Below are 13,541 nucleotides of genomic sequence, written 5' to 3' on the forward strand. Positions count from 1 at the left end.
ATGTGCTGATTGGGGAGGGTTTTTTGGAAGGGACATCCTGCGTGACACTGCAGTGCCACTCCTAGATGGGCCCGGTGTTTGTGTCGGCCACTAGGGTCGCTAATCTTACTCACACAGCTACCTCATTGCGCCTCTTTTTTTCTTTGCGTCATGTGCTGTATGGGAGGGTTTTTTGGAAGGGCCATCCTGCGTGACACTGCAGTGCCACTCCTAGATGGGCCCGGTGTTTGTGTCGGCCACTAGGGTCGCTAATCTTACTCACACAGCTACCTCATTGCGCCTCTTTTTTTCTTTGCGTCATGTGCTGTTTGGGGAGGGTTTTTTGGAAGGGACATCCTGCGTGACACTGCAGTGCCACTCCTAGATGGGCCCGGTGTTTGTGTCGGCCACTAGGGTCGCTTATCTTACTCACACAGCGACCTCGGTGCAAATTTTAGGACTAAAAATAATATTGTGAGGTGTGATGTGTTCAGAATAGGCTGAAAATGAGTGTAAATTATGTTTTTTGAGGTTAATAATACTTTGGGATCAAAATTACCCCCAAATTCTATGATTTAAGCTGTTTTTTAGGGTTTTTTGAAAAAAACACCCGAATCCAAAACACACCCGAATCCGACAAAAATAATTCGGTGAGGTTTTGCCAAAACGCGTTCGAACCCAAAACACGGCCGCGGAACCGAACCCAAAACCAAAACACAAAACCCGAAAAATTTCAGGCGCTCATCTCTACTTCTAATACTATGCTGGGGGAAGAGAGATGCAGATGCACACTCTTAGCACTAAGAACACTGATAATAAAAATAATTTAAATAAACCCTCACAATTAACATGGAGTATAATTGAAGTTCTTAGCACACATTTGCGCAAATATGCGGGCCCATGTACCGCGGCCAGGTGACTTCATCACATGGGTCCCTAACATCCCTAATATTGTCACATTCTATAAATTTATACAGGACTTACCTCTAAATAGGGCCTTATCAATGTGTGTTCTGAAATGCAGGAACCCAGCTAATTAAAACACCTGAGGGTGAATGAGAGGAGTGCCAATCCAGAGGAAGGAAGCCTTGCCTTCCAGTGTACAATATATACACAAATATAGTGGAAAAAAGGGGGGAACCTGGATTGCACATCCTATTACTAAAGATATCAAAAGGTGCTATCATGCTGAGGCTTCTAATACTATGCTGGGGGAAGAGAGATGCAGATGCACACTCTTAGCACTAAGAACACTGAGGGTTTATTTAAATTATTTTTATTATCAGTGTTCTTAGTGCTAAGAGTGTGCATCTGCATCTCTCTTCCCCCAGCATAGTGGCCAAAGACCAAAGATACTTTATGTTACATCTAGAGATGTGCTCCTGGCCATTTTTCGGGTTTTGATTTTGGTTTTGGTTTTTTCTTCGTGTTTTGGTTTGGGATTGGTTTTGCCAAAACCGTCCTTGTGTGTTTTGGTTTTGGTTTTAGTTTTGGTTCAAACTTTTTTTTTATCATTAAACTGCCAAAATCACAGAATTTGGGGGCGTTTTTGTTCCTCTAGTATTATTAACCTCAATAACATTAATTTCCACTAATTTCCAGACTATTTTGAACACCTCACAGCTCACAATATTGTTTTCAACCAGTTTAGGCCAAAAGATTGCAGCGAGGTAGCTGGATGACTATGCTAAGAGACAGAAGTTGGTGGCAAAAACATGTGGCACATCTAGGAGTGGCACTGCAGTGGCAGACAGGATGGCCGTTTTATAAACTATGCCCAAAAAATGCTCCAAAGAGCACATAATGGAAAGAAAAGAGGTGCAAGATGGAAATTGTTTGGGGCCTCCCACCCACCCTTATGTTGTATATTAAACAGTACATGCAAAGTTTAACAAACCAATCATTTCAGCGACAGGGACTGTCACTTTAAGTTGTGGCTGAAATGTTTGGTTTGTTTGGGCCCCCACAAAACAAGCTGGCAATGGACAGTGCAAAAACTGGCTTTAGTTTACATCCACAATGTCGTAGTTGTCATCATCATAATCTGATTCCTCACCCCTATCGATTCATTGTCTACATCCTCATCTTCACAGACTATTAATTCGTCCCCATTGGAATCCACCATCCCAGGTCCCTCAGTACTTTTTGGAGGTAACTGCTGGTAAAAGTCTTCCTCGTGCAATTTGTAATTAATTTTGATGAACATCATCCTTTCCACATCATGGGGAAGTAACCGCCTACGCCGATCGCTGAGAAGGTGCCCAGCTGCGCTAAAAACTCTTTCTGAGTACACACTGGAGGGTGGGCAACTTTATGCAAGGGCCTTCAAGTTGCATTTTTGTCCTGCCAGTATTCAAACAGACTGTCTGACATGCTTATTTGGATGCTGTCACTGAAATAATCGTCAATCATTCTTTCAATGGTGACAGCATTTTATGCAGTGACAGTAGACATGTCAGTGATTGTAGGCGGATCCTTCAGTCAAGACCAGATGTCAATAGTATTTTCTGACTGATGTTAATCACCGCCAGTGGGTTGCTTTGGAAAATTGAGTTTTTTCCTTGCAGCCGCAGTTGCCGGAGAAAATTAAGGAGATGTTTGCTTGTCATGTTCTGCTTGAGCTGACAGTTTTCTCAACAACAGCTCTTTGCATCTCTGCAGATTTGTGCCTGTTGGAAAAAAAGATACCACGTATGACTTAAACCTAGGATCAAGTACAGTCACCAACATATAGTGCTATGATTTCAAGAGATTGATGACCCTTGAATCCTGGGAAAGCGATTGAAGGGCTTGATATGCAAGTCTGACATACTTAGCAGTGCAATTGCTCAGTTTCAGATCCTCCTCCACTTTCTCCAGTGGCTTTTGCAAAAGCCTGATGAGGTGCAGTGGCGTAAGTTTATCCCAGTTGCCCGGAGGCAAGATAAATGTTGGTGCTCCCCCTATATTTAGATAAATATATGTATGTGTGTGTGTGCGCGCGTGTGGTGTTATTTTTTTTATCACACATTTCTTAGCAGTCATACCCAGGATTAGAACCCATGACCTGTTACACTGACAGCAGACACTTTACTGATGGAGCTATTTGCCCTTGAACAGTAAGCATGAGAATTGTAACTATATGAAGTAATGTGTAATTGTCAGAGAAGTAACTTCATATTACCGTAGTTAGAATTCTTATATTTCCTATCCAATGTAATGGGTTGTGATATCTAATCCTGGATATGACACTTGTAAAATGTGTATCTACAATATAATAAAAAGCGTGTGATTTGTAAGGTGCAGGGACCAGTGAGAAAGTCGGCCATTGAAGAGATAGCAGCAGCTATCAATTAACTTAATTCAATTGTGTCACAGAATGGGAGGAGAGGTGCCCCCTTCAGAGCAGGAGCCCGGCGACAGATGATTCCGTTGCCTCCCAGAGTTACGCCTCTGATGAGGTGAATTACCTGACTCAAGCTGGCAGTGTCTGAACTGGCTTCACATGTGGCAACTTCAAAGGCTTTGAGAACCTTGTACATGGAAATTAGTCTCCACTGCGCTTGACTCAGGTGCATTCCTGCTCCTTTCCCTATATCATAGGTGGACGTGTAGGCTTGAATGGCCTTTTGCTGCTCCTCCATCTGCTGAAGCATATAAAGGGCAGAATTCCACCTTATTACTACCTCTCACTTTAGCTAATGTAAGGGCAAATTCAAGAGTTTTTGCTGGCGCTCCAGTCTTTGACATGCATGTGCCAAATGGCAAAAATGTCCACAAATATTGTGGGCCACCAACAGCATCTCCTGCACGCCCCTGTCATTTAAAAAAATAATCAGTACTACCAAATTAATCCTTATTCTTTTTTCTCACCATTTTACTGGTGGTTTTCCAAAATGCAGATTGATACATGTTCAGACTTTGGGGGATATCCAACTATCCCCGGAAAAACATCGGGTCCGAAAAACTGCCATTTTCCGGACTTTTTTCCGATGTTACACCAATTTTTTTTACAGGCTATCCAGATGGATCGCCTGTAAAAAAAAAAAAAACCTTATCCCGAAAACACACAGGTACAGTGAAACCCCGTTTTCGGATAATTGGATACCCACTTTGTATTATTATTATTATTATTATTATTATGAAGAAGATTTTAATGTGGTTTGATATTTAGAAAATTGCATAAAAAGAGGCCAACAAATTGTTTAACCACTTGCCTGGCATGGTCGCATAAGATGCGACCATACCAGCAAGTGTCTTATCTGACCTGGTCACACAGGATGCGACCAGTCAGATAGAGAGAGTTTGCAACTTCCCTCCACTGCTGCTATTAGAGGGCCCTGAAGTCTAAACCAACCAACCTCCCCCCCCCCCCTTTGAAGATAAAGTCTTTCCCGAGCATGGGCTTGTTGGAGGGGGCGGGGGTTGGGTCAGCTCTCGCTCCAGTCAGAGAGACACCTCAGGAGGAGGACCAGGGTCGTGGCATAGTTGTGTCTATCTCCACTACAGTGAATGTTGCCTGAGATGGAATAAGACCACATGAGCCATGGGACATTTAAACTGTGATTGCAGGGGGAGGAGAACGGTTCAGAACATTGGACCCAAAGTCTAATATGGTGACCCAAAGTGTTCACTCACCATACTTTGGGCTCAGTGGCTCGCTCCGCTTCACTCGCCACAGGTTACAAAGGAATAGCTGATGATGATGATGCTGGTTATATCGATCCACAGGAGTACAAAGATGCCTACAAAATTGCATACAGGTGAGTGTCCGCATTTACTGTACTTCTGTATAAACAATGCAAGTGTAATTGTGTCTGACTTGACTTCATCGCTGCATTGGCCCCACTATAACAACTGTAGGAATCGCCTGAATTATCCTGCTGCTTAGACAAATCTGTTGCACTGTAATATTGTTGATCATGCAGATATTTATTTGTAAACAGTTTCCTCATACGCTGATACAGTTTCTCAGCAGAGCATCGTTAAAAGTTTGAGGAAAAAAACATGTTTTAGGAAAATTACTGTATGCAAATTAATCAGCATTTGAAATGTTTTACAAAGTTAAATTCCTGGTTAGGTCTCATCTCGTGTTCATTAGCGAATGTTGTTTGACAACTTTTGCTGCCGAAACCATAAATAGAAAACAGTTTCAAACCTGACAATGAAGAACAGGCCTTTAGGTTGGAACCTGGACCTATGACGTAAAGCATACTGACTGCACAAATGATGACTGTAACTGCTTGAGTCAAGTGATGGTTATAGCCATTGACTTTTTCACTTTTACTTAGAATATTTGCCCATTTGCTCCATTTACAGTGGCAGGAGTATATCACTAGGGAGGAAAACAAAAAACAGAAGAATTTTACATAAAATGATCCTTTAAAATGTAAAACTTTTCTCTGATCGGATTATGTGCATGAACACCAGTCCATCTGCATACCTCCAAACTTCTTGAACTCCTTGGGAAGGACATCTGCTCCCCAATGCCCCCCAAAACTGCAGCCCATTATTAAAAGAAAAGTGGTGCAAGATGGAATTGTCCTTGGGCCCTCCCACCCACTTTTATGTTGTATATTAAAAAGGACATGCACAGTTTAACAAACCACATCAGCGACATGGACTGGCTTTTTGTGGCTGAAGTGCTTGGTTTGTTTGGGCCCACACAACCCAATTTTTTGGAAGGCCTACTTCCAATCACTAATGAGGAGGTTGATGATGAGGGTGTCAATTACATTATAATTTTGTCAAATAAATTTAATGAACTCGCCTCAAATGATGTAACATGGAGGAGGTGTCTAGATGGTTAACATCTGTACCTCTACTTACTTTGGTCTCAAAATTTGAGCAGATGACTTCACAAACATTGTCAGGATTTGGGTAAAAATAATTCCACACCCAAGAAGTGGCTTTTTTGGTCTATGCCCAGGCATCACAATGGCTTTCTTTTTATCACGGGCAAGAACTGCTGTCACTGAAGGCTGACTTACACAAACAACATCATCAGCATCCTCATCCTCCTCAGTAGTGTCAGATAGTAGTAGTAGACAGGGCAGTATAGAGCCTGGCTGGGCCCAGGTACTTTTCAGGTGGCATAGCCTAATCACAGGAGGCGTGGCCATGCACCCTCCATGGGTAATTGCCTCCATGGCCACACTACAGCCCAGCACACAGCAGCTTGTGCTGGGCTGAGGGTAAGTGCTGCAGCTGCTGCTGCCATGTAAGGGGGAGGGGTCCCCAGGCCCCTACTGGGGCCCTCCTTCAAACCTAGGCCCAGGTAATTTTGTACCCTCTCCCATCCCCTCTCGACACCACTGGTAGTAGACAAATATACCCTTCATCCTGTTCCACTTCCACACTAGCAGCCTCAATTTATATAATGTCCTTATCATCATCTTTACTTGTACTGCTCCCCATACGTGCAGAAATGGTAGAAGGAGATGAAAGAGGCATCTCTATGAGGACAGTGTGAGAAATGTCAGACTCACACATAGCTAATGTAGACTCCACTAGACTAGCATTTGTGAACACACAGTTTGAGCCTTAGTGTTCTCTTTTTTTTCTTCTTCACTGTTTAAGGTGACACCTCTACCCCTTTTTTAACAGTGTGAACAATTTTGATCTTAGGTGCTCTTTTCTAAACTTTTTGCCCCCTGGACTACCTTTAGTAGATGCTGTACTATCATGACTGGCAGCATTTGAAGCTTTAGTATTTTATTGCTGCTCCCGCTCTTTTCTCGACTGGCCATTATCAATATCAAGGAACCCACACCAGTTGTACAAAAAATAATCATAGTATGTATTTATTTAAACTTTTTTTGCATACTCACACTGCAGACTGAACAGTGCTTATAATTTGAGAACGCAGTGGGATACAACCTGCTTAGTCACAGTACTTATATATTAGGGGAACGCAGTGGGGTAGGTCCTGCAGAGTCACAGTATTATATATAATGTGAACACAGTGGGTTACGGCACCTACACCACACATCAGTTGTATAAATAACACAATTATAGTATTAATTTACCCAAAAAATTGCAAACGTTTCTATTTATGTAAATGCAGTGAGGTACGTACAGCACACACACCAAGCTGTACATAAAAAAATTAAAAAACATTTTTTTTATTTTTAATCTTTTTGGATGGACACTGGATAGATACGTTAGCAGCATTGGAGTGGATGAACACTGGATCGCTAAGTTAGCAGCACTGGAGTAGATGGACACCTTATAGACAAGACAGCAGCACTGAAATGAATATACACTGAACAGGTAAGCAAGCAGCACTGGAGTAGATGGACACTGGACAGATACATCAGTAGCACTGGAGTGGATGGACACTGGACAGGCATGTCAGCTCAGCACTGAAGTGGATGGACACATTGGACAGATACTGTAGGTCAGGTCAGCAAAGTCGTAGCACAGTACAGCAGTCACCGGGATGTATTGACACATCCAGTGGCGCTGAGAGGTGGGAGAGGGGGTACTCTTTATATGGGCCTGTTGGAGGGGCCGGGAGGGGGAAAGGGGTCCCGGGTCTTGTTGCCCCCCTTCACTGTTGCAGACAGCGGCACTTGGAGCAGGGAGAGAGCAACTGCTTCTGCAGAAGCCTCACTCCCCAGCCCAGCACACACGCTGCTGTGTGCTGCGTTGAGGAGAGAGGTAGCTGCAGAAGCAGTGTCCTTTCTCTACTTGCATGATATGTGGAGGGTGAGCGATCACACCCGCAAATACCCCCACCCCCTGAGTGAATAGACACAGCACAGCAGCCACTAGAGTGGATAGACACAGCACAGCAGCCACTGGAGTGTATGTAGTAGATGGACACAGCACAGCACAGCAGCCACTAGAGTGGATAGACACAGCACAGCAGCCACTGGAGTGTATGTAGTGGATGGACACAGCACAGCAGCCACTAGAGTGTATGTAGTGGATGGACACAGCACAGCAGCCACTGGAGTGTATGTAGTGGATGGACACAGCACAGCAGCCAGTGGAGTGTATGTAGTGGATGGGCACAGCACAGCAGCCACTGGAGTGTATGTAGTGGATGGACACAGCACAGCAGCCACTGGAGTGTATGTAGTGGATGGACACAGCACAGCAGCCAGTGGAGTGTATGTAGTGGATGGGCACAGCACAGCAGCCAGTGGAGTGTATGTAGTGGATGGGCACAGCACAGCAGCCACTGGAGTGTATGTAGTGGATGGACACAGCACAGCACAGCACAGCAGCCACTGGAGTGTATGTAGTGGATGGGCACAGCACAGCAGCCAGTGGAGTGTATGTAGTGGATGGGCACAGCACAGCAGCCACTGGAGTGTATGTAGTGGATGGGCACAGCACAGCAGCCAGTGGAGTGTATGTAGTGGATGAGCACAGCACAGCAGCCACTGGAGTGTATGTAGTGGATGGACACAGCACAGCAGCCACTGGAGTGTATGTAGTGGATGGATACAGAACAGCAGCCAGTGGAGTGTATGTAGTGGATGGGCACAGCACAGCAGCCACTGGAGTGTATGTAGTGGATGGGCACAGCACAGCAGCCACTGGAGTGTATGTAGTGGATGAGCACAGCACAGCAGCCACTGGAGTGTATGTAGTGGATGGATACAGAACAGCAGCCAGTGGAGTGTATGTAGTGGATGGGCACAGCACAGCAGCCAGTGGAGTGTATGTAGTGGATGAGCACAGCACAGCAGCCACTGGAGTGTATGTAGTGGATGAGCACAGCACAGCAGCCACTGGAGTGTATGTAGTGGATGAGCACAGCACAGCAGCCACTGGAGTGTATGTAGTGGATGGATACAGAACAGCAGCCAGTGGAGTGTATGTAGTGGATGGACACAGCACAGCACAGCAGCCACTGGAGTGGATAGACACAGCACATCAGCCACTGGAGTGTATGTAGTGGATGGGCACAGAACAGCAGCCAGTGGAGTGTATGTAGTGGATGGACACAGCACAACACAGCAGCCACTGGAGTGGATAGACACAGCACATCAGCCACTGGAGTGTATGTAGTGGATGGACACAGCACAGCAGCCACCGGAGTGTATCATTCAGTGGTGACCTAATTTATTGATTTTGCACCTGAGAATTAATTTTGTTATGAGAAGCCTGTATGGGATCAGTAGCTGGAGGGAATGATGACCCTTTGAGTACCATATTGGAGAACACTGGGGTGCAACCAGGAAAGTTGGCTCTCAGTATAGAAACACATGAATATATGACCGAACGTGGAGCTATTAATATGTAGTGTAGGACCATCAGAGCAGAAACACCTTAACATCATTGGAGACTTACCATGTGTTTGCAAATGTATGTAACTGAGATCTCTTCATGTTATCACCAGGTAGGAAGCATGCCCCTTTTGCTGGCCCATTGTAGAGTGCTGAGAAATTTGTGACTTTTTTTTTTTTTGTAATTAATAATATGAAAACATACATCATTCAAACTGGGAAATAAAGCTATTATATAAACCACTTCTCAATCAAATAAATAGTGTGATAACTGTGGTGCAAATAATTTAAATACATTGGCCCTCATTCCGAGTTGTTCGCTCGCAAGCTGCTTTTAGCAGCTTTACACACGCTAAGCCGCCGCCTACTGGGAGTGAATCTTAGCTTATCAAAATTGCGAACGAAAGATTCTCAAAATTGCGATTACACACCTCATAGCAGTTTCTGAGTAGCTTCAAACTTACTCGGCATCTGCGATCAGTTCAGTGCTTGTCGTTCCTGGTTTGACGTCACAAACACACCCAGCGTTCGCCCAGACACTCCTCCGTTTCTCCAGCCACTCCCGCGTTTTTCCCAGAAACGGTAGCGTTTTTTCACACACTCCCATAAAACGGCCAGTTTCCGCCCTGAAACACCCGCTTCCTGTCAATCACATTACGATCACCAGAACGAAGAAAAAACCTCGTAATGCCGTGAGTAAAATACCTAACTGTATAGCAAATTTACTTGGCGCAGTCGCACTGCGGACATTGCGCATGCGCATTCGCGACTAATCGCTCCGTTGCGGAAAAAAAATAATGAGCGAACAACTCGGAATGACCCCCATTGTATTTTCACTTCAGCACTGATCTGTCCTATTTTGTTACCAAATTCCTGTACTTGATGAGTTACCAGAACCAATCTTGGCGAGGCCTTCTCGTGGAACGTTATGTGGTTACCCAAAGAACATCAACTTGAAGTACTGTAGTAATAGTTAATCGAGGGCAGCTTCACAGAAGTAATGAGAAAAAAAGATACCTTTTGGTACAGATGAGCTGGGTATATAGGGCAAAAAACAGATATCAAACAATGATGTGAATTAATAATAAATCACCTGCAGCTGCTTAAGGAACTCATCAGATTCCTCGGATATATACATAAAACAAGTAGCAGCGCTGGCTGAATCACTTTGCATTAACAAAAAAATTACACGTGAACAAAAGAATATAACCAAATACCGTATATTAGTCATCCAGGTAGCGTTCAATTGCAGAATCAAGGTCGCTTTGCAGATATCAGTCCAGGCAGCGTAAAGTGCGGAGTTGGAGGTCACAAATCAGTGCTACATAAGACACAATGGGCCTAATTCAGACCTGATCGGAGCAGCAAATCTGTTAGCGAATGGGCAAAACCATGGCACTCATTCCGAGTTGTTCGCTCGCAAGCTGCTTTTAGCAGCATTGCACACGCTAAGCCGCCGCCTACTGGGAGTGAATCTTAGCTTAGCAAAATTGCGAACGAAAGATTCTCAAAATTGCGAATAGAAATTTCTTTGCAGTTTCTGAGTAGCTCGGGACTTACTCTGCCACTGCGATCAGTTCAGTCAGTTTCGTTCCTGGTTTGACGTCACAAACACATCCAGCGTTCGCCCAGACACTCCCCCGTTTCTCCAGCCACTCCCACGTTTTTCCCAGAAACGGTAGCGTTTTTTCACACACACCCATAAAACGGTCAGTTTCCGCCCAGAAATACCCACTTCCTGTCAATCACACTTTGATCACCAGAACGAAGAAAAAACCTCGTAATGCCATGAGTAAAATACCAAACTTCTTAGCAAATTTACTTAACTGCGCATGCTTAAGTGTCGAGCTACTCAGAAACTGCTAAGAAATTTCTATTCGCTATTTTGAGAATCTTTCGTTCGCAATTCTGCTAAGCTAAGATTCACTCCCAGTAGGCGGCGGCTTAGTGTGTGCAATGCTGCTAAAAGCAGCTTGCGAGCGAACAACTCGGAATGAGGGCCCATGTGCACTGCAGGTGGGCAGATATAACGTGCAGAGAGAGTTACATTTGAGTGGGTTATATTGTTTCTGTGCAGGGTAAATACTGGCTGCTTTATTTTTACACTGCAATTTAGATTTGAGTATGAACACACCCCACCCAAATCTAACTCTCTCTGCACATGTTACATCTGCCCACCCCCCTCCTGCAGTGCCACATGGTTTTTCCCAATTGCTGACTTTTTTGGTTTGCTAACAACTCTGAATAACCCCGTCTTGCTGAAGGCTTCTACTGAATCAGGAATCAGAATGAGATCAAAATACCCCCCTCCCCCAGATGAGCAGAGTATGTACTGCATATAAAGGACATGTGACCACAAGTGTTAAGGATTTGTAGGGAGACAAATCAGTAGAGATGTGTGGCGGGCACTCTTCATGTTTTGGTTTTGGTTCTAATTCCACTTTCGTGTTTTGGTTTTGGCTTGGTTTTGCAAAAAAAAAAACACCCTTTCCTGTTTTGGTTTTGGATCTGGATGATTTTTGAACAAAACATAAAAACAGCTAAAATCACAGACTTTGGGCGTAATTTTGCTCCTATGGTATTATTAACCTTAATAACATTCATTTCCACTAATTTCCAGTCTATTCTGAACACTTCACACCTCACAATATTGTTTTTAGGCCTAAAAGTTGCACCAAGGTGGCTGTATGACTAAGTTAAGCGACACAAGTGTGCGGCACAAACACCTGGCCCCTCTAGGAGTGGCACTGCAGTTGCAGACAAGATGGCACTATTCAAAAACTAGTCCCCAAACAGCACATGATGCAAAGAAGAAAAAGAGGTACAATTAGGCAGCTGGATGGACAAGCTAAACGACACACGTGTGTGGCACAAACACCTGGCCCATCTAGGAGTGTCACTGCAGTGGCAGACAGGATGGCAGATTTAAAAAATGGGCCAAAAACAACACATGATGCAAAGAAGAAATAGAGGTGCAATGAGGTAGCTGGATGGCCAAGCTAAGCGACACAAGTGTGCGGCACAAACACCTGGCCCATCTAGGAGTGGCACTGCAGTTACAGACAGGATGGCACAAAAATAAACTAGTCCCCTAACAGTACATGATGCAAAGAAGAAAAAGAGGTGCAATGAGGTAGCTGGATGGCCAAGCTAAGTGACACAAGTGTGCGGCACAAACAGCTGGCCCATCTAGGAGTGTCACTGCAGTGGCAGACAGGATGGCAGATTTAAAAAATGGGCCAAAAACAACACATGATGCAAAGAAGAAATAGAGGTGCAATGAGGTAGCTGGATGGCCAAGCTAAGCGACACAAGTGTGCGGCACAAACACCTGGCCCATCTAGGAGTGGCACTTCAGTTACAGACAGGATGGCACAAAAATAAACTAGTCCCCTAACAGTACATGATGCAAAGAAGAAAAAGAGGTGCAATGAGGTAGCTGGATGGCCAAGCTAAGTGACACAAGTGTGCGGCACAAACAGCTGGCCCATCTAGGAGTGGCACTGCAGTTACAGACAGGATGGCACACAAAAAAAAAAAGTCCCCAAGCAGCCCATGATGCAAAGAAGAAAAAGAGGTGCAAGATGGAATTGTCCTTGGGCCCTCTCACCCACCCTTATGTTGTATAAACAAGACATGCACACTTTAACAAACCAATCATTTCAGCGACAGGGTCTGCCACACGACTGTGGCTGAAATGACTGGTTTGTTTGGGCCCCCACCAAAAAAGAAGCAATCAATCTCTCCTTGCACAAACTGGCTCTATAGAGGTAAGATGTCCACCCCATCGTCATCCTCAGATTCCTTACCCCTTTCACTCTGTACATCATCCTCACAGAGTATTAAATCGTCCCCACTGGAATCCACCATCACAGGTCCCTGTGTACTTTCTGGAGGCAAATGCTGGTAAAGGTCTTCCTGGCGGAATTTATAATTCATTTTGATGAACATCATCTTCTCCACATTTAGTGGAAGTAATCTCCTATGCCTATCACTGACAATGTTACCGGCTGCACTAAACATTCTTTTGGAGTACACACTGGAGGGGGAGCGACTTAGGTAAAATAAAGCCAGTTTGTGCAAGGGCCTCCAAATTGCCTCTTTTTCCTGCCAGTATACATACGGACTGTCTGACATGCCTACTTGGATGCTGTCACTCATATAATCCTCCACCATTCTTTCAATGCTGACAGAATCATATGCAGTGACAGTAGACATATCAGTAATCGTTGGCAGGCACTTCAGTCTGGACCAAATGTCAGCACTCGCTCCTGGCTACCCTGCATCACTGCCAGTGGGTGGGCTAGGAAATCTTATCCTTTTCCTTGCAGCCCCAGTGGT

At 44.5% G+C, this 13,541-nt stretch overlaps 1 long non-coding RNA gene across 1 annotated transcript in view; it reads right to left on the minus strand.

The window, feature by feature from the left end:
* Positions 1-4,913: 4,913 nt before the first annotated feature.
* LOC134921850 (uncharacterized) overlaps positions 4,914-13,541 on the minus strand; it is a 31,351-nt gene continuing 22,723 nt past the window's right edge. The window contains exon 3 of the long non-coding RNA XR_010177502.1: positions 4,914-5,293. This is a non-coding gene — a long non-coding RNA (uncharacterized LOC134921850). The remainder of the gene's footprint in view (positions 5,294-13,541) is intronic.

The sequence above is a fragment of the Pseudophryne corroboree genome, chromosome 1 (genome assembly GCF_028390025.1).
Source record: "Pseudophryne corroboree isolate aPseCor3 chromosome 1, aPseCor3.hap2, whole genome shotgun sequence".
NCBI classification, from domain to species: Eukaryota; Metazoa; Chordata; class Amphibia; order Anura; family Myobatrachidae; genus Pseudophryne; species Pseudophryne corroboree.